Source organism: Hippichthys cyanospilos, chromosome 19 (assembly GCF_059441005.1).
Source record: "Hippichthys cyanospilos isolate Australia breed blue-spotted pipefish chromosome 19, RoL_Hcya_1.0, whole genome shotgun sequence".
Classification (NCBI taxonomy): Eukaryota; Metazoa; Chordata; class Actinopteri; order Syngnathiformes; family Syngnathidae; genus Hippichthys; species Hippichthys cyanospilos.
The window spans coordinates 2,315,510-2,340,465 of NC_142387.1; the positions used below are offsets into that span (position 1 = coordinate 2,315,510).

At 36.6% G+C, this 24,956-nt stretch overlaps 1 pseudogene; it reads right to left on the reverse strand.

Moving 5' to 3' along the window:
- LOC148407616 (uncharacterized) overlaps positions 1-21,653 on the reverse strand; it is a 37,696-nt pseudogene extending 16,043 nt beyond the window's left edge.
- Between the last annotated feature and the right edge of the window lie 3,303 nt (positions 21,654-24,956).

Genomic DNA, 24,956 nt, shown 5'->3' on the forward strand with positions numbered 1-24,956 from the left:
TATATATATATATATATATATATATATATATATATATATATATATATATATATATATATATATATATTTTTTTTTTTTTTTTGGCGGGTGTTTTGGGGGGTTAAACAAAAGGATGTTAAAATATTAGCAGATACTCACAGCCGCAGGCCACCCAAAATGGTAAATAATTTTGTGAGACCAAATTAAAGGCTAATGATGATGTCCTTGACTTAAACTGGAATTTTCCATACCTTTCCAGTGGTCTATCATCAGTTCCTGAAATTTTGAGGTCAATATATTTTTCCTAAGGTACTGGTAGTTATTTATGGAACATTGAAAGCTGCATGGACGGCTCATTGGCAGAGTGGTTAGCAGAGACTGCAGCCTGTGGGCCGGATCCGACCCATTGTGTCTTTTTAATCCAGCTACCCTAAGAGGGTACAGAATTAAAGTTGATGTGAATAATTGCATCCGTTCTATTTTCACTTGTAACAATAGGCATTTCAACTACAGGTGCACAGTAGGCGCGGTGACATGATTTTGCAGAGCCTTGAGGAGGAATGAGGAACAGTGGGAGCGACAGAGAGCGTGAACGAGCCATTTTGCGTTATCGCTCTTCTACTGGTCAGATCAAAATCAATCTGCAGCATTGTCAAAGAAAGGAAAAGTTGTCAGTGAGTGCCAAATGTTTAATGGACGCCGAAATACTTTTTTTTCCTCAAGTCTGATCCAAAGCTCTATGTCCTTTATGCCAAGAAACCTTGGGATTTTAAAAGAATAGAACATCAGTCGTCACTTTCCACCAAACATGCTAATTATACCTGCAACTTTTCAACACAAGAACAGCTGACAGTTTGTAGCGAGCTTGCGCGCAGGTCAGTGACTTGCCCAATTGAAGTAGTTACAGAAACTCAACTAAAAATCTCAACAACAAAAAAGTGGTGACATTTTCATTATTTTCTTTGGCAGTGGACGAAAGCAACAATATAAAGGACACCACTCAGCTTTTAATTTTTATCAAGTCAAATCAAATGTATTTGTATCGCCCTGAATAACCACAGTCTCAAAAGGCTTCACAGATGAAAAATAAATCACAGATAGGCCCACACAGAACATTCCAAATATTCAATGGCACAAACCCATTAACTAAATGCTTGTGTGTAGAAATATGTTTTTATTTGGGATTTAAAGATTACTACTGCGGTGGCTACAGGAACTTACATAGGTAGGGAATTCTAGAGCACGAATGGCCGAGATCCAAAAATGAAAATTATTAAAGGAATTAATGAGGATTTTTGAGAACGGAGAGTTTGTGGATATGGAATCCCTGAAAGGAAAAACATGGGGAGACAGCAGCAGTCATACAGAGGCACAAGTTACCTTTGAGTAGGCTTGTAACATTACCACAGATGGCTCACCAAATCCGAAAGGAAAAAAAAAATACATGGATGGATGGACGGATGAATGAAATATACATGTGCCAAATCAGAATGCATTTTTTTCTCAAAAGTAGTGATTTCTACCTAAAACATTCAAATGTCTGCAACTTGGTAATTTTAGATATCCCATGTATTAGTTTTAAAAGGAATTAAGTGTAGAACTAGAATGTATGAATAACTGAATTTTCATTTATATAGAGCATATTGTGGAATAATTGGATATTAAGCAAGATTTATTGGCTTTAGAAAGCATTATATTTTATTGAGTGGCTGTATTGCAGCTCATTAGATTGTGAAGGCGACCTAATGTGGAGACCAATGAGTGCAGTCACCAGTGGAGTTTAAGAGCCAGTAAATATGTCACTCACTTCATATATCTTCCAAATCTAAATCTCCAAGCCTGCAGCAAACACAGTATAGTCAGAGATGAAGCCCGGTGTGCTTGGATGATTCATATGGAAGAAATAACATATTTTATTGCAGTCAGAGAGATTTATTTTCTGGCGCTCGGGTGAACGTGTAAGTAACACAATCACCGGAGGGGTAGTATGCCATCTCATCTGTGCTCGTCTTTGTAACATCAGTCAGTAGAACGGAGATAAATTCTACAACAAATAATCATAAATGAACCATTAGGTTGCATTTTACAGATTGTCGGGAGACACTCTGGACAGTGACCGGCCGCTCAGACTGAAAGGCAGAAAAGGCCAAAAGGCAAATGTGGATGTTATGTGTGCTTATATATTATTACATTTCCTCCCAAGATAAAATATCGATACTTAATTAGTTTAGGGTTGTGAAGAATATGGAGGGATAGTGTATGGTTTTGTCTTGAAAAGAAAAAAAAATACATACATAGGTATAGTTGTTATTGTTCTGTTTTTTTTATTGATAGACTCTAGCACCACCTGTTGCTTTGGCATGAACATGAAAAACTTCCAAACTCTACTACTTCACTGAGCAGCAAGGACTATAGATGTGCGTTATAATGCATGAGTTAAAGAAGTGACCATTAAGAATGCCATGGATCGGTTGTGAATTCAATAAAAAGGGGTGGAGTGCTTAGATGAAGCTGCTGATTCACTCTCAACTCATTTGTTTTACAAAGATATACAAAAAAAATGTCTGTGTTTACCCGGACAGGTGCAGGAGGTCATATTCAAATTCTGAACCTTAAAACTGTGAGAGCCATGTTAAAATTTTGGTAAACATTCTGCTGTCTAAAAAAGAAAATGGAGCACTTGACCTGGCCTCAAAAGCTAAGCTTGGGATTTTGGTCAATACAACACTGGCATCAAAACAAGTACAGTCCATTAATAATAATAATGCTAATTTTACATTCAAATTTTTCTTAAAATCCCCCTGGTCCTTTGAGTTGACTCTCCGTTCCTACCCTGATTATTGATTCTAATGTGGTTGGCCACAAAGACGCTTGTAACTGAATGTTGGAAAGGATGAACAGCCATAATCATTAATTCCACAAAATTACAAAATGGAAAAAGTTTGTCTCCGGTTTCCACCCTGAAGCTTGAATGAAGGCAACCAAGATGAAGCAAAGTTAAACAACAACAAGCAGCTAATCTGCATTACCATACTGTACAGCTCAGATGTCTATTATGTCCAGGGGTCTTGAAAAAAAAAAACGTAGTCCATGTTGTTTAGATTTACTTGTTTGCAGGGTTTATAAGCACTCTTTTATTAAAACCAGCCATGTTCACAGCCTGATATATTTCATTCTTCCAATCTTAATGAGAGCTTAAAAACGCTTGTATCCACTTATGGGACACAGACAGCCACACAAACATGCACACTGAGGTTCACAACTCTTGGCCAATTTAGTGTTTTTAATTAACCTGACAAGCATGTGTTTTGGAACGTGTAAATTCCAAATAGGAGGGCCAAAGTAATCCCTTGCTAGTGCTAGTGTAGATAAACATGATAACATTCAGAGTTTACACTTGGAATACCATTTTATTAACTAAAGAAATCTAGGTAAGCGTTTTCCAACGATTCGGGGAAGGGATCTGCTTCTTCGTTCTCAGTCCCCTGCGTGTTTTATGATTGACAGGTCGCTTGCGCGTGTAAGCGGAAGTTGGGGCAGTAGTAGATTACAACTCCTGTCCTCAATGGTCGATGGTCGCACTGGGAGCCAAGAGGGTGACTGGCACTTCTATTAAGGCAGGCGATTGGCTCCCGGCGCGACCATCGACCAATGAGGACAGGAGTTGTAATCTACTCCCGCCCCAACTTCCGCTTTTGACGAAAGCACACAGCTAGCTGTCTAATTTAAAATTGAAGTAAATATATGTACAACATCTTCCGCTTCAGACGAAAGCACACAGCTAGCTGTCTAATTTAAAATTGAAGTAAATACGTGTACTGCAGTAATATTTGTTTTGAATATGTATAGTATGAAGACTTCACATTTATAATAGTCCCCAAAATTGATTGGTGACACATTTGACACAGATTAAATGTTGATTGCGTTGAAGGAGAATCGCGGAAAAATCAAACAAAACATCCAACAGCACAGAATGATTGTTTTTTTTTTTTTTCAGTGGCATCCAAGAGTCACCATTATTTGATGGGGGGTGAATTTATAAAATTTGGTCCAATTATCAACATGTGTTTTCACTTTAAAACTAATGTAAAAGTTAGAGTTAAGCCAGACACTAAGGCATGCGGTAAAAAAATATCTGGGTAGGTTCATAAATGTGCTTAGTCTTTTCTAATGAATATAACTGTCATGTAGAAAAAAAATTAAAAAATAAAATAAGACTGTTGTGTTTGCATGAAGTGACCATGTACTGTCAGTGTTCTTACCCTGCCATCTGCTGGCTTGAATCATTCCAGGCCCGGTATAAATCCTGCAAATTTGCCATTTTGCATATTTACCCTCTGCCATTTCACATCTGTACCCCTTCCTGTCCTGCTGTTGACTCTCCTTGCACATCTCTTTACATGCGAGCATATAATACTGCCCTTCACATACATCACTCCTGTTCAGAGAAAAGCCGTCATGGTGAACTATATGAGCAAGGTAGACAATTGTTATTTTAAAAAAAAGAAAAAAGAAAAAAAAGCTTGGTGTTTGAAAGGGATTTTAATTGAGGCATTTGTTATATTTGAAAAGGTGAATTCCTGAGGGCATGTAGTAAATGTAGTGAGTGTAGAGAAGCAGCAGGCCTATTCATATCTGCGGACATCCATAAAGTATGACATCTTTTGACTTTCCCCTTTTAAAACCGCACAACCTTATATGCCCTAAAAATAGTGGAGGGTAAAGGTAGACACTGTAATTCCTTGCACCTCTAGCGGAGCAGTGGGGGGTGACTACCAAGAGTACAAGATGTTGTGATAAAACAAGATTTTCATGCATATGTCCCTTATTTGTGCATCTCTGCCTTTTCTTGCTTACCTTGTTTTCTTTCCCTTATGTCTTTGTCAAATGATTATACAATCATTGGCCAAGGGCCAGATGATTGTTCAACTAAGACTGTTTGTCTGGTGTTTGTGTGTGTTTGCGTGTGTGTGCATACAGCTTAACTTGAGAGGAAGTCAACAGAGCATTTTTAATTTTTTGTGTTCATCACGCCTTGATGAGATTCTTTTGTTTGCCTTTGATTTGGACCCCAATATTTTATTCAATTTATTCATAGATTTTACTGTACTGTGTTCAAGAATTTACAGCATCCATTAAAATTCTTAAATTTTAAATCTGACATATTTAGTTCTCTTGTTATTTCTTCATTTATTTCTGTGATCATGGGAAACATTTTTTAACAATAGGAAATTTTCACTCAGAAGTTAGAAAACAGGTTTTAATGGCCTACATTTATCCAAACTGTTGTTTTTGCTGTAGAAAAAAAAAATCCAACAATTTTGTGCAACTAATTGACCAAAGTCAGCATTGGAAAGCTTCACCTGACCCACAACACAATTTATGACAACCATGATCAAATGAAGAGCATTTGGAAGCACAATGATGATTTATGCCCACTTTTTACCCTGCGTCTGCAGGGCTAATCTGTGCTATGCATACACAACACCTTGTTGACTTGATAAGGCCTATTTTGCATTGGCAAGAATGAAGAGTGATGTCTATTAAAAGAACTTGACAGCGCAATAGTATAGACAGTCAATATGTCCTGAGAAAATTGCAGAGCTGCCAAAATATAACATGAAGCTCGATGCTGGATAGCAGAAGTCACATTCTTGCAATCAGAGGGGTTCCAAGTTATTCATATGATACTCATATATGTAAACAAACGAATAAAGTGAACTCCACTGCTGAATTCTTTGCCAAACACCTTTAATTTCTTCTTTTAAGTGTGAATTTTACAGAGTCATATGCATTACAATCAGAGACATGTTGGCTAAATCCTTCGCATGCTTGTAATGAGTAGAATGTGAGCCCCAAGGGTTGTAAAGTAGCACCCCTGAATAAGGTAAATATGCTTTTGCTTCATGTGAATATTCGAGGAGTTCCAGTTGATTAGTATTAGTTTAGATTTTACACTCACCAAGAGGACCAAATAAGGGAAACATAGATTTAGATTTAAAAAAAAAAAACACTGGCCATTTGTGTCACAACTATGTGAAAGATTAACATCAGGTATTTGACAATTGCAAACATAGATAAATATTTCACTGTGTGGTTTCGTGCTTTACATGTGACAATAATCCTCTACAATAATATACAGCACTTGTTTCAAAGAGCAAGTAAAGTCAAACACGCTCTTCACAGTAATACTGTACATTCTATTCAGCCACGTAAGTCTAGACGACAGATGTCAAATGCAAGGCCCAGAGGCCAGGTCTGGCCCGCCACATTGTTTTATGTGGCCCGCAAAATGCTAATTACACCAAAAAACACAAACTTTGCAAGTTGTCTGCAACTTTTAAGAATTTGGGAGGGGAAAAAAAAAAACCCAACCATTTTTGTTCACAATAATTTTTTTTACAGTTTTTACCGATCTCTAATTAAAAAATTAGAAACGAACACACTTAAAATTTATTTGACTTCACAACCTGTATCAAACTCAAGGCCCGGGGGCCAGATCTGGCCTGCCACATTATTTTATGTGGCCTGCAAAATGTTAATTATGTCTTAAAGTGTCTGACAAAAAACACCAAATTTGCGAGTTGTCTTCAACTTTAAAATATTTTTGGGAAACAACAAGATATTTTTCTTACTAATCGCCTTTTTGAATATTTTTTTACAAACCTTTGAGTTCAAGTCTAGGTAAATGTTCAAAGATCATACTGAACTTAAAATTTCTATACTTCACAGTCATAATGGCCCTCTGAATGAAACAGCAATGCGGCCCAGGATAAGAATAAATTTGACACCCCTGGTTTAGACTAAATTAATTAGCAAAAGCCACCTTTTTTTTCTGTTTTAGGGGTCAACCATTTTGCCATTTCTTGTTGCTCGAAAATCACGTCACAGTTAATCAGAAAACGACCAATCATGGCTCAGCTTTCGCACATCACATTACTGAGCTGTGATTGATTGTTAGGGTTCATTTAAAAAAAAAAAAAGGGTTTGCTACTTAATTCGTTCTCCATGTTTCGACTAGTGGGGGTTCATAAAACATTATTGTAAAGAGGATGATTGACTTTACTTTATCTTTAAGTTATAGTGAAGCACTTTTATACTCAAGTAAGGAACTAAGCATTTAACTCATCACAATATTTGTCTTATATGTTCTTCCATTTAAGAGAAATGTAATCATCATTACGTAGGCTACATGTATTTGAAGAATTACACAAAAATGGCACCTTGTGTGTAATTTTGCTTCGAGATTTGTTTGACGGCAGAGGCCTCTCATTTGCAATAAATGCACATTTCTCATATTAGACACGTTCTGAGCAAGTGACCAAGTTGGGGTGTGATCTGTTATTTAGACAGGTTGGATGCACTTCCTCACAGCCTGAAATTTCCCCCGGGGCTCTCTTCCATTTCTCACTGTCATGGATTTGAATCGTTGTACCACTGAACTCTTACAATTACTGAACATTCATCACCTGCCTACCTTTGCAGCTATCTAGATATTGTATGGAAACGGAAGGTTTGGGCCAGACTGGTGCGACGGGGAATGTCAAGTAACTTGGCTGCTAACACGGTAATGAGTTTGCCTATCCTGGGATAATGGATTTATTTATTCATTTATTTATTTTTTTGCATTTTACAACTTGGAAGTTTGTGTGAGTTTAAATCTTGATCACAGGCAGCATGGTAATATAGTATTTAGCGAATCTGCTTCAACATTTATGAAGTTGCGTGTTTGAATCTCAGCTGTAATCAATTTGAGTGAAGTTTTAAGTGGAATCCTAGGGGTCAATGGCCTGGCTGCAGGGGGTCCGTGAAATAATTAGGAAAAAAAACAAAACATATACAGTATGCAGTGGCCCCTGGTTTACAAGATTAATCCATTCCCCGGTTGGGATTGTAACACGAATTCGCCGTATGGTGGGCAATTCAAATCTATGTTAATTAGCTAATGCGTGTAAAACACCATTTAAAAACATCAAAATTGTATATACGTGTACATATTCAAAATTGGTATCAAAATAGTACAGTGATATACATGCACACAATTAAATATAATCATAAATAAAAAATATGTCAAAGATCCATTTACCTTTGATCGACTTGTGGCCATATTCTGTAGGGTGGCATGGCTCGGTGGTAGAGTGGTCGTCGCCCAGCCGAGAGGCTGTGGGTTCTATCCCCAGACCATCAAGACCATGTCGAAGTGTCCTTGAGCAAGACACTGAACCCCCAGTTGCTTCTGATGCTGCGTCATCAGTAGGTAAATGACTCGTTAGTGTACCTTTGAGTACCTAAGGTAGAAAAGTGCTCTATAAGTGAAAGGCCATTTACCATTACTATTTACCATAGTGAGGGTGGCCTAGCCTAGGATAGGCTATCTTAGCCTTCTTCGTATTTTATTGATTATCTCCAGCTTTGTTTCCATATAACTCATCTTCTTACTTCTCTCTTTAACATCACTAGTAATCTTTGGACCCAAGGCTCACCAATTCATGTTTGAATTGAGCATTAAAATGCACTATAAATATGTTTTGAAAGCATTCACAGGTGAACAAAGCTTTAACGTCCCGTCGTTTTGGAACGAGTGACGCCGACCAATTGCTGAGCAGCATTTTAATGTTTCCGGGACCCCACCCGATGGCAGACGACCACTGTAGTGACGTAATCAGTGAGGCATGTATAGACACGTTTTGAATGTGCACTTTTGGCCCTTTTTTGGACATTTGCGGGTTCTGAATTTTTCCTTCTTTCTTTTAAACAGTAGACCCTACTTTCTTTTAAACAGGTGACCCGCTCAACTTCAAATTTGCAGCGGTCCATTATCAGACTTAGGCGTGCAATTAGGCAAAATTTCGTGGGGGCGGGGCTACAAAATATGTGTTTAATATTTGCTTCACTGAGAGTGACAAAAAACTTAATAACTTAGCGGTGAAAGCTTAAAAAAAATCTGACAGAGACATTAAGACTCATGACCTTAATACATTAGTACGATAAATTTAAGAATTACCTATAGCGCCCACTAGTGGTACATAAAAATGTGATTTTTTACACTTTCATGTACTGTGCTGTTTGAGTAAATTAACTGAAAATTGGTCAGAATAGCACTGACACATGAAACATGAAGGTTCTAGACTTTTACGACTGATCGATAAATGGCGTGGCCTGTACACCACCTCAAATTGGATTGTCTCGCCATAATGATAGAAGTTGCTATAATTGGACCCAGATGATCTTTTCTTTTCTAAATTTCTTACATGTAAAGGGGTTCAATGTGGAACATATCTACAGACCTAGTTTTCATCGTAGTGCGAGCGCCATCTAGTGGCAGAAAAAAAGCTACTTCTTAAAGTTTTTATGTACTTTGTTGAGCCTGTCGAAGTAATATCACTGAAATATTTTCTGACAGGCCAGTAACCAGTTTGGGGGAAATTGGCTCAGTTTGTTTTGAGAAGGCGTGTAATTTACTTTTTTTTTTTTTTTAAATAAATTGAGCATGGATGAAAAATAACATATATTTGTTTGTACATTTGTTGAAATTGATCCAGTTTGTTTTGAGGAGGTGTGCAATTTGTAATTTTTATTTTTTAAACTTCAGTATAGCTGAAAAGTAACATATATTTGTTCATATATATTATATTTGTGATCGCTGACCCCCAAAATTTTGAAAACACCTGGAGAAGAATCATCCTTGCAAAAGTGACTTACAGTACTGTATATAGGGACCAGTGAATCTAATGTAATCTAATGTAATCTAAAAAATAACATATATTTGTTTGTACATTTGTTGAAATTGATCCAGTTTTTTTTGAGGAGGTGTGCAATTTGTAATTTTTATTTTTTAAACTTCAGTATAGCTGAAAAGTAACATATATTTGTTCATATATATTATATTTGTGGTCGCTGACCCCCAAAATTTTGAAAACACCTGGAGAAGAATCATCCTTGCAAAAGTGACTACAGTGAATCTAATGTACTGGGTCACACTCTTACCATATTAAGTCTAACTAACATGAATCGATATATATTCCATGTCTTGCACACTGCTGAGTTATCAAATATGGTGTTTAATATCTCTTTGACAGTGTCAAAAGTGAACATTATTATCTTTTTAACGGTCGAATGGTTGGCATAGCTGTTTGGACTGAACATCGTTGAATTGGGTACCTAATGATTCGGCCGGTTAGTGACTGTTTGATCACAGGTAGTATCAGACATAATTTAATAGTATGTTATAAACTGAAATGTCCCTACAGTGTTTCCCTCATGAATAAAAAGGGTGATTGGCCCACCCAGGGCACCACCAGTATTGCCCTGTAGTCCTTTGTGTTACTCACCCTCACTTGTAAAAGTCCCTCAACACTAACCCAGAAAGAATAAATATGTTATAATCCCATCACCTGTCCCTTTACACAGGTGTCAGCCTGCCTCACAAGTTGATTTCCAGGAGGGCAGCAGTTTTTCCTGTGGCGGCGATTGGAGTCACAGCGTTATTATCAGGCAAAATGTATTCATGATCGCACAGGTCCGAGTACCCCGCAGGCTTTGTAATATAAAACCAGACCTCTTTATCAAATTTAACAGTTTATTGGAAACAGCTTGTACACATGATTTAGACACAGCGCAGTGAGGCAGGGCTGCGGGTATCATCCCAAAGCACTTCTCAAATACACACCCTAATTCACATTATGACAACTCTCATAGTGTACAGTATATCCACTTACACACACAAACCCACACATACCCACATATGCCATTTTGCACTTTGCAAAAAGCCCACTGCCAACTTTCACTCAATGGATGAGTATTTCTGTGACCATTATCTGTGCTCATTGTTGTTTTTACTGACATTTAAAGCAATAAATTGAGCAAGTGACAAAATAGACAGTATACTCTGGGGTCATATTTACAAACCAATAAGAACTGCAGTATAAAGAGGTCCAAGCCAGACCAATTTTTAAACGTTAGATTATCATCATGTTTTTTTTTTTGATCAGCAAACAATGTTTATTAATATTTAACTACACATATTTTTTTACAAGACTTTTTGTCCGTCATACAGTTTGGGAAAGGCGACCAAAACCAATGGAAATAATGGAAACCACACACTTTGAATTCACTGCAAAATGTAAACACCAACAATCAAGACTATGCGTCATGTTAATGTTTAAAAGGTTTTTATTCTGTCATTTGGTACTGTAGATGTATTTTTATTATTCAATAAAATTGTATCTGAAACTTAATGCCTTACTGACAATGCTATCTTAATGTACCTGTAAATACAGTACTAACTTTGAAAACAGATGATTTTACGTAGTGTTTCCTCATTTTTTCGTGGTTAATGAGGACCGACCCCCCCACAAAAAGTGGAATCAAGCAGGACACCCCCCTCCCTCCAGGAATTTTCATGCATGTGTAGAAGATATATATATATATATATATATATATATATATATATATATATATATATATATATATATATATATATATATATATATATATAATGTGAAGACTATTTATTAAGATTACTGCAGTACACATAATTACTTAAGTGACTAATTATTCCTTCCCATTTCCATCCCTTGGGCTTAATCGGGGAACACGGTGAGCCAGAACTGCCCCTCAAAGATCCACCTTGAGTGGAGCCCGTAGCTGACCAAAGATGAAAACAGGGAAGCAAAGTTTACACAGGAAATTCCAAATTATTCCAACAGCATTTGTAACATCTTTCCAAAGCTTTGATTGGTCCTCTCCATACGCACTCAGCTGCATATTGTCACTCGCATGTGAGATTCTTCTGGAGAAAGCTACTGGATCAATCAGCTCACTGGCACTTCAATAAAAGACAAGTGATTGGCTCCTGGCCCAAAATCGACCGATGAGGGCAGGAGTGTATCACAATACATGTGAAAGCATGTTAACAGCAACATTTTTGACTAATGACTTTTTTTCATTTACTTTGACTACAATTTCAACTTGTGGGCTGTAGTCAAAGGCTGAGAGGCTTCAACATAATGGTTGGAACACTTATTAAGAATACTTTATCAGTTAAAAATCTTTCTAGTTTCACCTTGCAATCCATGTATTTCCTCTGCAGGCACTCAAATCCTTTCACCTTCATTGTGACTAACAAGAGGCACTTAGAACTTTGTTTCACATCCGTGTTCACCTTATTCCTGCTCCTGTGTGTGTAATATTGTGAAGAGGTAAGTGCTTACTGTGTCACGAATTATTGTTATTTTCATGAACTTCAAATGCATTTTTCACTTTTTGGCTGCTGGGAAATCAATGTTGAAACGTTCAAGAGCTTGTTTTTTTTAGAATTCCCGAAATGGATATCTCTGTTGAAAACCCCAATCTAAATGCCCACTTAAATTTACAAAGAAAAGTACAAAGAAAAGTGGTTCCATGACATTTTCATAAATGTTCAATATGAGTGACGCCTGTGACTCTCCACACGTCGATAGTAAGCAGCCCTTTTCTTGGAATTTATGGTGCCAAGTCCTAATTTGTTTTGTAGTTGGTGCAAAGTTGTTTGCAAAATTTTTGGAGAAGGCACAAGGTCTTTGGTTCAAGCATAGCCTTAACAAGCAGAATGATTTTTCTTTTGAAGTGAACGGCATTTCTTAGGCTGAAAAGATAGAACTGCCAAACATTACACACAATACCATGAAATGCTTCGACACAAACTGAAAATTTGAGGTAATTCCAACTAGAACTGTCAAAATTATTGGCCTATGAAATGAGGTCAAACATTTTGGAACATTCTGTGTGTGTGTGTGTGTGTGTGTGTGTGTGTGTGTGTGTGTGTGTGTGTGTGTGTATATATATATATATATATATATATAAATCTTTTGTTGTTGTTGTTTTGTTTTTGGCCCTGCAAAGAGCAACCATCAGGTGAGGTCCCATGTTAATTCTAATTAATTTCAAGAGTGACCAGTTAGACTAAGTTAAGACATTTGTGGTTGTGTGGTTAAGGTTAAGTGCAGAAACTGTCCTTACGTATATGCAAATGTGTGTGAAAGTTTAAGGATAGAAATGTGTGCAGTGACAGTAAACTACACATCAGTGTCAAGGTTTCAACAAATATCTTTGTTGCCTTTGATGAAGCCACTCTATCAGCCCCGCAAAGGGTAATTATTGGAGTATGCTGTTAGGACCCCCCCCTAACCCCCATATAATGGATACAAAGTCTGGCAACGCCATAGAGCATTGTCTGTCGTGATAAAATATGGAGGAAACTGCTGCTAGGCAAATCGTTTATCAGCCAGGTTTACCATGCACATGCTAAAAATGAAAGACTACACTATCTGCATAGGTTGTGTGAACTTAGTTGAGTAAACCCACCACTGTTTGTTGTGTGTAAATGTCATACCGCCTGTCGCCTCCATGGGATATGATCAATCACATATCGCCCACTTTGCTTTCTAACTGCTGTAGGCAACATCTATTTGATTTATTCATACCAGCATTTCAGTCACATCTTATCTGTACAGTAAGCCTCATTAATGTTAACTTTCAGGCTTTATTTTGCATCTGTATGCAAGTTTTTGTTTGTTAGATAGATGATGGATGGATGGATGGATGGATGGATGGATGGATGGATAGATAGATAGATAGATAGATAGATAGATAGATAGATAGATAGATAGATAGATAGATAGATAGATAGATAGATAGATAGATAGATAGATAGATAAAATCTATATATCAAAATACTACAATTGACTTAAAAAAAATCGAAATAACAGGTATGTTGCTTAAATGTTTGAGACAAAGTGTCCATATAACAATACAGACCTCAAACTGATTTGAGTGCAGCATAGACAATTTGTCCTCGAGGTGTTTTGTATTTTCCACATTCAACTGCTAACTTAAGACGCAGACAAGCACATAATAACCACAAGAGCGCTTCAAATGTAATGTAATGTAAAAGTCTCTAGCAATTCATGTAGCAGAAGCATTGTTCTAGTTACTTGTCTTTTTTTGACGGGTCCAGGTCTGCACTCAGCGGGCTGAGCTTGATGCCTTCAGCTTGTTTTCCGAGTGTGAGCATCTTGCTAGCGCTAGCGAAGACATGCTTTGCTCAAAGATGGTACTTTTAGATGCTTGTGCTTTTATGGAAAGACAGTATATCAGGGCGATAAGTGCACACAACTTTAGTGCCATTAGGCAACTTTTTAAAACGGAATTTCCAATAAAGCAGACCTTGGTTGTTCTCTTCACTCATCGTGGCTGAATGCATTCTGCACTGCATATGTCTTTTGCCCTGAGAAACAGACATATAGGGGAACTATGGGATGTTTTTTGGTCAAATCCAGTTTGAAGGATATGTTACATTTTTTGTTTGTTTGTTTGTTTTTTGTTTTTGTTTTTTTTTTGGGGGGGGGTAGGTTTAATGTTTCCAGATTAATCACGGTCCGTAAAATATTGATCAACTGTGTTTAACATTGGAAGTTGTTAAATAAAGTAAAAATAAAATAAATAAATAAATGAATAAATAAAACATGTTGCTCAACTAAACTTACTATTTTTGCTTGGCTGACTGCACTAAAAGCATAACATACAGGGAAGCCAGACTCGCAGACATTTAGCAGAAACATCTAATCTACTTGATTTTTTTTTTTTTTTTTTTAACCCACAGTGGCTGAAGAAGAGCAAAATGGAAATTGGACAAATGCTACAGCATTGGCGTCCATTTCAATAGAAAAGGATTTCTTATTGGAAATGAAACGCACAGACAGACTCTACAAGCAAGTCATTACAGTCTTTCTGAGGCAAGAATGAAGAATACATTTTGTATTGAAGTAGGGGACTGCCGTTTTGGTTAGTAAAAGCATTTTACTTCTTTTTTTTTCATTTTTAATATATTTTTAAATTTTATTTCATTCATATTCCATTAATGGTAAAGAAATAAAATGATGTTTTTATATTAAACTGTGATTCATAATTTCACATACAATCTTGTTAATGCTTGCCTGCTCTTGGTGGACTTCATAAAACTAAAGGAAAAGGAAAAATAATTTAAAATTATTATTAAGTATTTTAAGTTTTTGCAGTATCACGTATAATGATAAGTATTAACTGCTGATGTGGGTTTATTGATCTTTAAATAATCCGGACAACAGCCTGTGTAGCCCAGTAATGCGTATATGTGCTTCGGAGGGGTGTTTATTCGAGTCGAATCACTGAAGGGCCAAGTGTGAAATGCACGGCCCACCACTGACATAGTCATGAAGTCTTTTTTTTTTTTTTAATCTCTATGACTTGTCTTTTTGTAAATCTGCCTTACGCTCCTTTTAGCTACATGCATTCTCTCACCCAGACTTTTGACACACTCACCATTAAGTCACCACCAAAGAAGCGTGAGTCACTGAAGTCTGAGACAAACTGTAAATCAGGTATTAAGATAATAAGGAGCATTCACAATCGTTTAAGGATAGATTGCACATTGGTCATTTTGATTTGTTTAATTTTGTTTTTTGTGTGAAACCAAGATACACAAGCTCTTATGTTATGTGTATGTATTTAAATATACTATACTGTGGGCCCCTGTTTTACAAGATTAATCCGTTTTGCGGTTGGGATCGTAACGCCAATTTGCCATATGGTAGGCAATCCAAACTTATGTTAATTAGATAATGTGTGTAAAACCCCAAGTAAAAACATCAAAATTGTATATACATATTAAAAATTGGGATCAAATTAGTATAGTAAGTGCTTCCTATATATAAAATACATGTATACAATAATAAACCGGGGGTCCACAGATTGACTTTGAGGCAGGGTGAAAAGCTCAAGAGGTTAGTTGCAATGTGCAGTAGAGCCATAGCTATTAAGCAAAAATAAAAATTGGCATGATTAGTGGACTCATCAATAAAATAATAATAATAATAATAATAATAATAATAATAATAATAAATCATATAGTTCTTCAAGTCTCAAAAAGCCATTACACAGAGAATGAACTGTCATCTTTGTTCCACCCAAGAATGGCCGTGCATGCTGAGTTTAGTTTTCCATCTCTAATTTGCCCTGAGGAGCCAGTTTGAGGCTGTCAAGCAGTGAGAGAAAAGAGATGAAATGACTGGAAGTCTTTGGATATTTGAAAAAGCGAGTAAGACTGGGATGGTCTAAAGGGGTGGAGAAAGGTCAAAGGCACAGACTACATTCAGAGAGCTTAAGGCCACAAAAATAGAGAAAGAAAAAAAAGAGTCAAAGCTATAGCTCCTTTTAAAATCTATAGATTTCAATAGGAACCATAGCTTCTGACTGAATTAATATTTTTAATATTTTAGAAAATAGGTCAATCAAAACATATCCAACTTTTTTTCCTTACAAAGTGGAAATAAGAACTAATCTATCATATCCATATTATAGTGAGTTAGTGACCGAAACAATGTCATTCTCATAAAAAACAAAATTTCCAATAATGTTGTCACTTTGGATGTGGGGACCTTTTAGTATGGGGCAATTAACAAGTAATCACAAGAGATATAGTAATGAAGAATGCCCTTCATTCTTTTTTCAGAGGGCAAGGTAGACTGTGTGTCCAGCCATCACCCACAGGAAACTATGGAGGGAACGTAGGTGTTTGATGATGCGTTTAATTCACACGGGAATACATTAATATGATAGTCAGTGGAGCAGCAAAGCCCTGAAGTTAAGTTATCTCATTAGTATGTTTCTTTTTTTTAATTATATAAAAAAAAGGAGTAGGCATGACAGATGTACTGACTATGTCAAGGAGGAATGATTAGATTTTAAACTATGCAACAACAACAAAAAAGTGCAATTATGATGGTTAATATGTGTACGTTTTCCTTGTTGGACATGCTAGTGCAATATGAACTGTATTGCTTGGGTGGATTTGGTTCTTACTTGGAAGTTAGAACATGACGCTCATGACCTAACAAACAATAGTATTATATTATGAATACCCCATGTAGATGTAAAGTGAAAATTTCACTGAAAAAAGAATGATTCCAAAAATAGTTGCATTGCCTGTAATAAGAAATGTGTATCAATACCAAGTCTATTCAGTGCATGACCAATTTATATTTATTTGAACAAATACCATATAAACAGAATATGACATACTATGCAAAGTATTTGGACAAAAGCTGCAAAATGATTGACATTGAGTATTTTTAATTTGTATTCACAACTGTAGTGGGAGACTTAAGAATTATTCCTGACTGTGGCTTTAAATAGTTTTTGCTAAGGTCTCTGAATACACTTGCCAATTACCATGAGTGTTTTTAAATGAGCACTGTGATTGATTCTCATTATTGTGACCTCTTAATTTTCCTTGACACAGTTAACCACTCTGGGTTTCCCTGCAAAAGGTTAGGCAGGTAATACATTGCTTGATTGGGCTCACTCGGCAATTAATCACGCTTAAATGTGTAGCTTCACAGAGTGATCATTTAGGAATGATGATTAATGAAAGTGTCAAATATTTCTCACACTCCATACACGGCTGCATCATTACATGTGGGGTATGAATGTTAAAAAAGCACCATACCCATTGCCAGTGTTGGGAGTAATGCATTACAAAAGTAATGCATTACTTTTTGCTGTTACGCGGTAGTGTAATGCATTACACACACAAAAATAATAATATGTTGCTCGGTACAAATGAGAGTAACGTAATGCATTACTATGCATTTTTAACCTGAAACTGGTGTTGTTTTTTTCTCCAAATTCACCAAAAACACCGCCAGATCTGAGAAAAATTTCAGTTTCTGTTTATTACAGCTATATACATTTAGCATGCATATGTATATGTACAAAATACAAAAAGAATATAATATAGATTCACTTTGTGCGCGACACCTAAAGACCTGTCCACTTTGCCAAATAGCACCAGTGATTGGTCAAAACATATGGAGCAGTACCATAGGAATAGATTGAAAGCGGGGATCAAACAAATCAGGCAAAATGATCATTGTCTCGCTCAGGGATGCCTCTTTGACCTCAAGATTCACTTTCATAGATTCACTTTGTGCGCGACACCCAAAGACCTGTCCACTTTGCCAAATAGCACCAGTGATTGGTCAAAACATATGGAGCAGTACCATAGGAATAGATTGAAAGTGGGGATCAAACAAATCAGGCAAAATTATCATTGTCTCGCTCAGGGATGCGACCTCAAGAGATTAGGAGGCTCATGGCATAGAAGATATGTTGCCACTTTCCACAGTTGATTTGCTACCTTTTCAAAACCTTGTCACAACTAGATCCTTGTCGCAACTAGCAATAATGACAAGCTAACACTAATTTTTTACTGTACAATTACTATTATTAATAGTCTATAAATAGTGTAACAAAAACTATGCTGTAGGCATTAATAATAGTCTATAATTAGTGTAACAAAAACTATGCTGTGGGCTAGCTGCTAACATTAGCCCCTCCGAAACCATATATTTCTAAAATGCCTGGGCTTAACTTAGCTGACTGAACTTGAATTTACATATTAATATTGAAATCCTGGAATGCACTAACTGCATCACTATGCTGTGAAGCTAAGAGATTAAAATACAAAAACAAACAAAATGTATCTTGTCTTTAAAGGTTTACAGTACTATAGGGATTAAATGATTTGTACTGGTTTTAGGCTTAAACCAACTATTCCCTGGATATGTGTTGAGCATAATCAGCTACATTTAGAATGGCAAATCCATATTTGCAGTTATGTTGGTGAGAGTAATATAAAAGTAATGCCATAGGTGTAATACCTTACATTTCGAATACAGTCAAAGTGTAATGTAACTAATTACTTTGAAATGACATTAATAAGTAATAAACAATGCAATACAGTTTTGATGTAACTTGCTCAACACTGCCTATTGTAGTGAGCCTTCAGCTGCGGCAATACTCTACCAAAACACTCACCAAGGAAGAAAGACAGCTTGAATTTTAACAGTGGCCCCTTTTTTGTGTGTTTAAATTTCTCTTTGAAAACACAGCTGCAGTGGATGTAACGTCTGGATAAGGGCTCACATCAAAATCCAGGTGCAAGGTCGGAATGATGAGCCTCTCACCTTGTAGGCATATGGGGGGAGGTGTTTGAGATTGTTGGCTGTCACTGCAGTGTCAATTAATTTACAGAGTTTGGCAGGAGATCAATCGTTCAAGTGATGCGATCCCATTTTAAAGTATCGGCGTATTGAGACAGTAACCTATGACAATGTTAATCATGAGCGCAGCAGCAGGTTAAATCCCACATGTAATTAGTCTAGATTTTTATTCAAAGAAAACTGGAACTTTTCAAAACTCTTTTAATTATGTACTTACACTTAATTATAGTCCCCCAACCCTTCTGGTTTGTTTTCAGTGGCCAAGATGCAGAAACATTTATTTTGGGGAAGAGGAGATTAAATCAAAACTCCACCTTGGAAAGGAGCGGCACGTCTCTGCTGGGTTGCCGCTACGTCTGGTAGGAATTTACTGGATTAGCTCAGTCACAAAATGTGAGATGAACCACATTGTCAATCAGCCTCAGGGCAGAGCAGGAGAGGAAGAGCTGTCAATCAACACAGGTCTTCAATCATTCCATTCACATCGTCTCCTGGAATCAGTCTCTCCCGCTGACTGCTCTTTGACATTTAACGCACCGGGGCCACAAGGATGGAGAGGAAAAAAACATCCTGAAATCTTTCCCTTTCTCGCCATCTGTCTGGTCCGTCTTCAAATTGTTTTGCATTTTAGCAGAGCAACATGAGTGTCGGATTTGGATATTAGATAATTTTTTTAATTATGCTTTAAGACCTAACTGGCGTACTCTTCGGTAAATTAATTTTAGGAGTCAGGGAACATAGTGACTGAATAATTGCCCTTTGGCTTTTCCCAAGGTTGTCATGTTTTAATGGCGTAGGTTTGTTCATTTAGGTATGCAGCTCTTTTGTACAATGCTGCAGTGGTGCCATAGTTCTCCATGTACAAATCAACCTCGCGCATAAGTCGACGCCCCCTTTTTTACTTCCATTAGAGTGAATTTTACAAAAATGCGTGTATAAGTTTACCACTGACTTTTGTGGTTATACATATCATGGCTGTACAATTAAACCACAAAAGTATGGTACTTTTGAAACATTTCTTCATCGTATATTGAATAACATACTGCTGAATAGAATAATAGAATAATAGAAGAATAAATGGAAAGCATGATGTAGCTGCAACTAGACACTGTTTAATCAAGCACAAGAACAAAAATATGGAAGTGTGGGACTGCCAATATGTAGTAAGCATGTTCAACTAGCAAGCTTTGCTTGAAAGTATCTGACAACTTGGTCCATTGTGTTTTCAAATAAGTTTGAATGTAATGACAAAATATAGCCTCCAAGCAATTTTTTTTTTAACCACAAGGCCATGTGGTATATGCTTGCACATATGCAAGTAGGAAAAAAAATTAAGCATTTGGCCTACATTATCCCAATATGTCAGAGCATCAAACAAATAAACAAATGTTATGGTTTTATTATTATAATTTCTGTCAAACATGTTTTACCATAATGGCAAGCACAAGCACAAGTCAATGGCGCATTAGAATGCTCTTTGCAAATCCATTCAAATTTGTTTTTCAGTCAAAAAATCTCCAACACTTTTATCAACACAGGACACATCAACACATTTAGAGAGTGGAACAAAATAATGAATGCATTAATTGTGAGATTTCATAAATGATACATTTTTTAAACCTTTGTGAGGTGTGTAATCTCTTCATGCCTTGTGAAATGTAACATGAACAAGTGCTTATCAGCCATTCTCCTTATATGGGGGGGGGGTTGTAAAAAAAAAAGAAAATCAAACTGCAGGTTCCTGTCTTTTTCTTCATCCTTGTTGGTATTCTGGCTGCGAGTGAGGCATACAGAGTCATTGCTCTTTTGGCTCCAGCCCTGACACCTTGTGCCCTCAAGTATGGACTCCTTAGTCGCGATCTGATCAGCATCTTTATAGCTTATCAGCCTTGGGGTTCAATTTTGTCTTGGATGCTTTTACAAATGAACGCAATCACAAGTGAGCCTGCGCATCCTGATTGCGTTGAGAGAAGCGGGTGGAGGAAAGTTTAGTGGATTACTGTGCCACTTGAGAATGGAGAACCAACACACAGAGGCAGCTGCAGAGGGGGATGGCTGTCCCAAACTACCCGGAAACATCACCCCAGCCCTCCCTCCTTGGACAATTGGCACTCACTGCATGTACTCCATCTTATTCCCCTAAAATAATATAATTGTCTCCCCTCTTATTGCTTGTAAAGCCATCTTCTGTCCTCGGGCAATATATGTGATCAGTGTACTAGCAAACAGAATCAATTCTTCCAGGAATGCCTTCTGTTTGTGAAATGATCCCAGGCAGCAGACGCAGAAGAGGCGGCTGCTGGCGTTCAATGTCATTTTACCAGGATTACTTTAGTGACTTGAGCTTCTCAGTTCACACCAAATACAGTAGAATAGATGCTGTTGCATATCCTATGCTGTTCAAGCACATATACCAACCAGCCAATATCTACCGCTTATTTGAGGTTAGGTCGCAGGAGCAGCAGCTTTAGCAGAGATGCCCAGACTTACCTCTTTCCAGCCACTTCGTACAGCTCCTTCAATTTGGTTCCGAGGTATACCCAGGCCAGAACAAGAAACATGGGTCATCTCTGGGATATACTCCTGGTAGGACATGCCCGGAACACCTCATGGAGGCATCGAGGAAGCATCCTAATCAGATGCTCGTCTTTTTTTTTTTTTTTTTTTAAATTGTGGCTGGCAAACAGTCCAGGGTGTCCCCCGTCTACTGCTCAAAGACGACTGCAATAGGCACCAGCAATGGATGGATGGATGATTTCTCAGTATATATACACCAAAATTGATACTAAAATGAACATAAACAGAGGTAACCATTCAATAATTACACTTTTGTGAATATAATTGTTTGCAAAATGGCAAGAATACATTTTAGCGATCAATACAATTTCCTGCATTTGCAGCTCGACAACATTATGTTGAAAATTTGACCAATGAATCTTGATTTATGTTTGCAATGTTGATACAATGAATGAATTAATGTCCTGTGACATGTTTCTTGCATAAACTCCTCTCTTATTCTATACTTAAACAATGATCTTAAAAGTGAAAGTGAATAATGGGCAACCTCCAGACTGGCCAGCAGTTTTCCAAAAAAAAAAAATTACAGGGAAAAACTTTTGGGATAAACCCTTCGAAGGAGCCCACTGAGATTGAGTAACGTTGAAAAATAGGGAGCATTATCAGGCTAAAAGGAATAAATTGGAAGGGTTATTTTGTTTGTTTTGTTTGTTTGTTTTCGTAATTCAGGATTTTTGGAATTATTATAGACAATATATGTGGGAACTTTGTTGTTTCAATAAAATGAGTGAGCAAAATTTGGTTTACCTTTTTTGTTTTACCTTGTTTTTATGTTGCAATGTGGAATACTGAGTTTTTTCGTCCCCTCTTTATGGTATTTTTTTCTGCTTAACTAAATAGCTAATCCATTTAGAACCCCAGGTAAAAACATAATAATTGGCACCGAAATAGTATTGTAAGTGCTACGTATGTATAATATACTGTATATGTATACAATCAGAAAACATCATAAATAAAAAATACAGAATTTATTTACCATATTTTCCGCACTATAAGGCGCACCCAAAAGCCTTAATTTTGTTAAAAAGCTGATGGTGTGCCTTATAATCAGGTGCCCCTTATATATGGATCTATATTGAGATTGGGATAAATTAAAGCTTAAATAAATAAATTAAGCTTTATCTGTTTCTTTTGTGTGTTTACAGTTGAACAAGGTTGGTCATATTGGCATTGAGTTATGATGCTATTGAGAGTTTAGAGTTATTATTTGAGTTATTATTGTTATTACTGTGAGTATTACATTATTCTGATTGAAAAAGTTTTAAAATATGACATTAGTTGAGGGTGCACCTTATAATCCGGTGCGCCTTATATATGGAATTTTCTTTTAAAATATGTAATAAATTGAGGATGCGCCTTATAATCCAGTGCGCCTTATAGTGCGGGAAATACGGTACCTTTTAGTGCCGCTTGTTATGCCCATATTTCCTAGTAAGGGTTATCTCCAGCATCGTTTCCATATAAATCATCTTCTTACTTCTCTCTTTAACATCACTAGCAATCTTAGGCCCCATGGCTAACCCTTTCAACTTTGAATTGAGCAGTAAAATGCACTATAACTACGGTTTTGTAACCACTCACAACCGAATAAAGCTTTACCGTTCCGCCATTTTTGAAACAAGTGAGACCGACCAATAGCAGACCACCATCCCCGTGAGGAGACGCCGACCAATAGCAGACAAGCATTGTAGTCATGCATTGCATGGAAGCAGACGGCAATAGTAAATAAGTGCAATTACCTAAAAACGCTAGAAGATGGAGGCAAAACAACACAAATACAGCCAAGCCCCTAGGGTCATGACAGAGTTTTTGATCACATAACTGGAAAAATGTCATAAAGAGGGGATGAAAAAACTCAGTATTTTATGTCGCAACATGAAAATAACCTAAATCAGGAAACATGTGACATGGGGGTCCAGTGTATATATATATATATATACATACTGTATATATATATATATATATATATACATACTGTATATATATATATATATATATATATATATATATATATATATATATATATATATATGAATGGATGGAAGGATGGATGGACACAAGGTATATATATATATATATATATATATATATATATATATATATATATATATATATATATATATATATATATATATATATATATATATACTGTATATCTATATCTATATCTATATATATATATATATATATATATATATATATATATATATATATATATATACACACACACACACACAGTATATACCAGCTACAAAGCAGTGCATGACTTGTGGAAATATGGTATCCTCTGCTTGGCAAGCCTACAGCATTATCAGTCATAATACCCATGGACAATTTCCCAGGAAGTATCATGACATATTGAGTTACTTTCATGTGCACTGAAAAAAAGGACACATTATGCAAATTCAGGTATGTCTTAGCAATTGCCAATCCGTTGTTTAGTCCAGCACTTTAATTCAATTGAGGGGAACCCAGCAATGCCAAATTGTGTCTCCCGCTAACGTTGCTGCGATGATTGAGTTAACTTTTATTGCATTTGAGACTGTGAGTTCAGTTCCTTGCGCTGTAGCTCAAACAGCAAAAGTTAAGTCAAATCCAAAATCCTTTCATTTCCTTTGTGAACCACATGCCATATTCTGTAATGGGTGGATAATGGACATACAGCGTGCATCTCCGTGTCAGGGCACCTTTGACTTTTTACTACCCATTTTCACAGACTTATTCAGTTTTGTTAGATTTTTATAGTCACTCTATTAGGTATCACGTACTATTCTTCTTTTTGTCATTTTTTCTTCTGCCATCCTGCCAAAGTCAGCAGCAGACTCAGTCCATTCTTTGGGTAGCACAGGAAGTGAAACTGTAACACTGAGTTCACTAGTAATTGGCCACGGTCACGCAAAGCAAACAGGAAGGAATCTGCAACTGATTAGAATTCTTCCTTCTGCAATAATAGTCCCCCTGTACCCCCTGTCCCCACGAAATTAATTACATTCAGCGGTCTATTCCCACTATTGGTTTTCCTGTTTGGAAGCTGCAATGTAAAGAACAAATCCCAAGACAACAAAGCACGGCTGTTTTTTCAATTAAATAGAGATAGGATAAGTCCAAAAGGATTGTGAAGAAGCAGGCAGGCATTCATTAAGCCATCTTTTCATCCAGACATAGTTTCTGTCTGGTCAAAGACTGCTGAATAATCATTTTTATGTATTATTATTATTTTTTTACAGCTACTTATTACTCAAAACAACATGCGTAGGTAAAACTAAAATAAAACTAATAATGTGTATAATGTATAGAAATAAAAAGCAACATCAGTTTTCT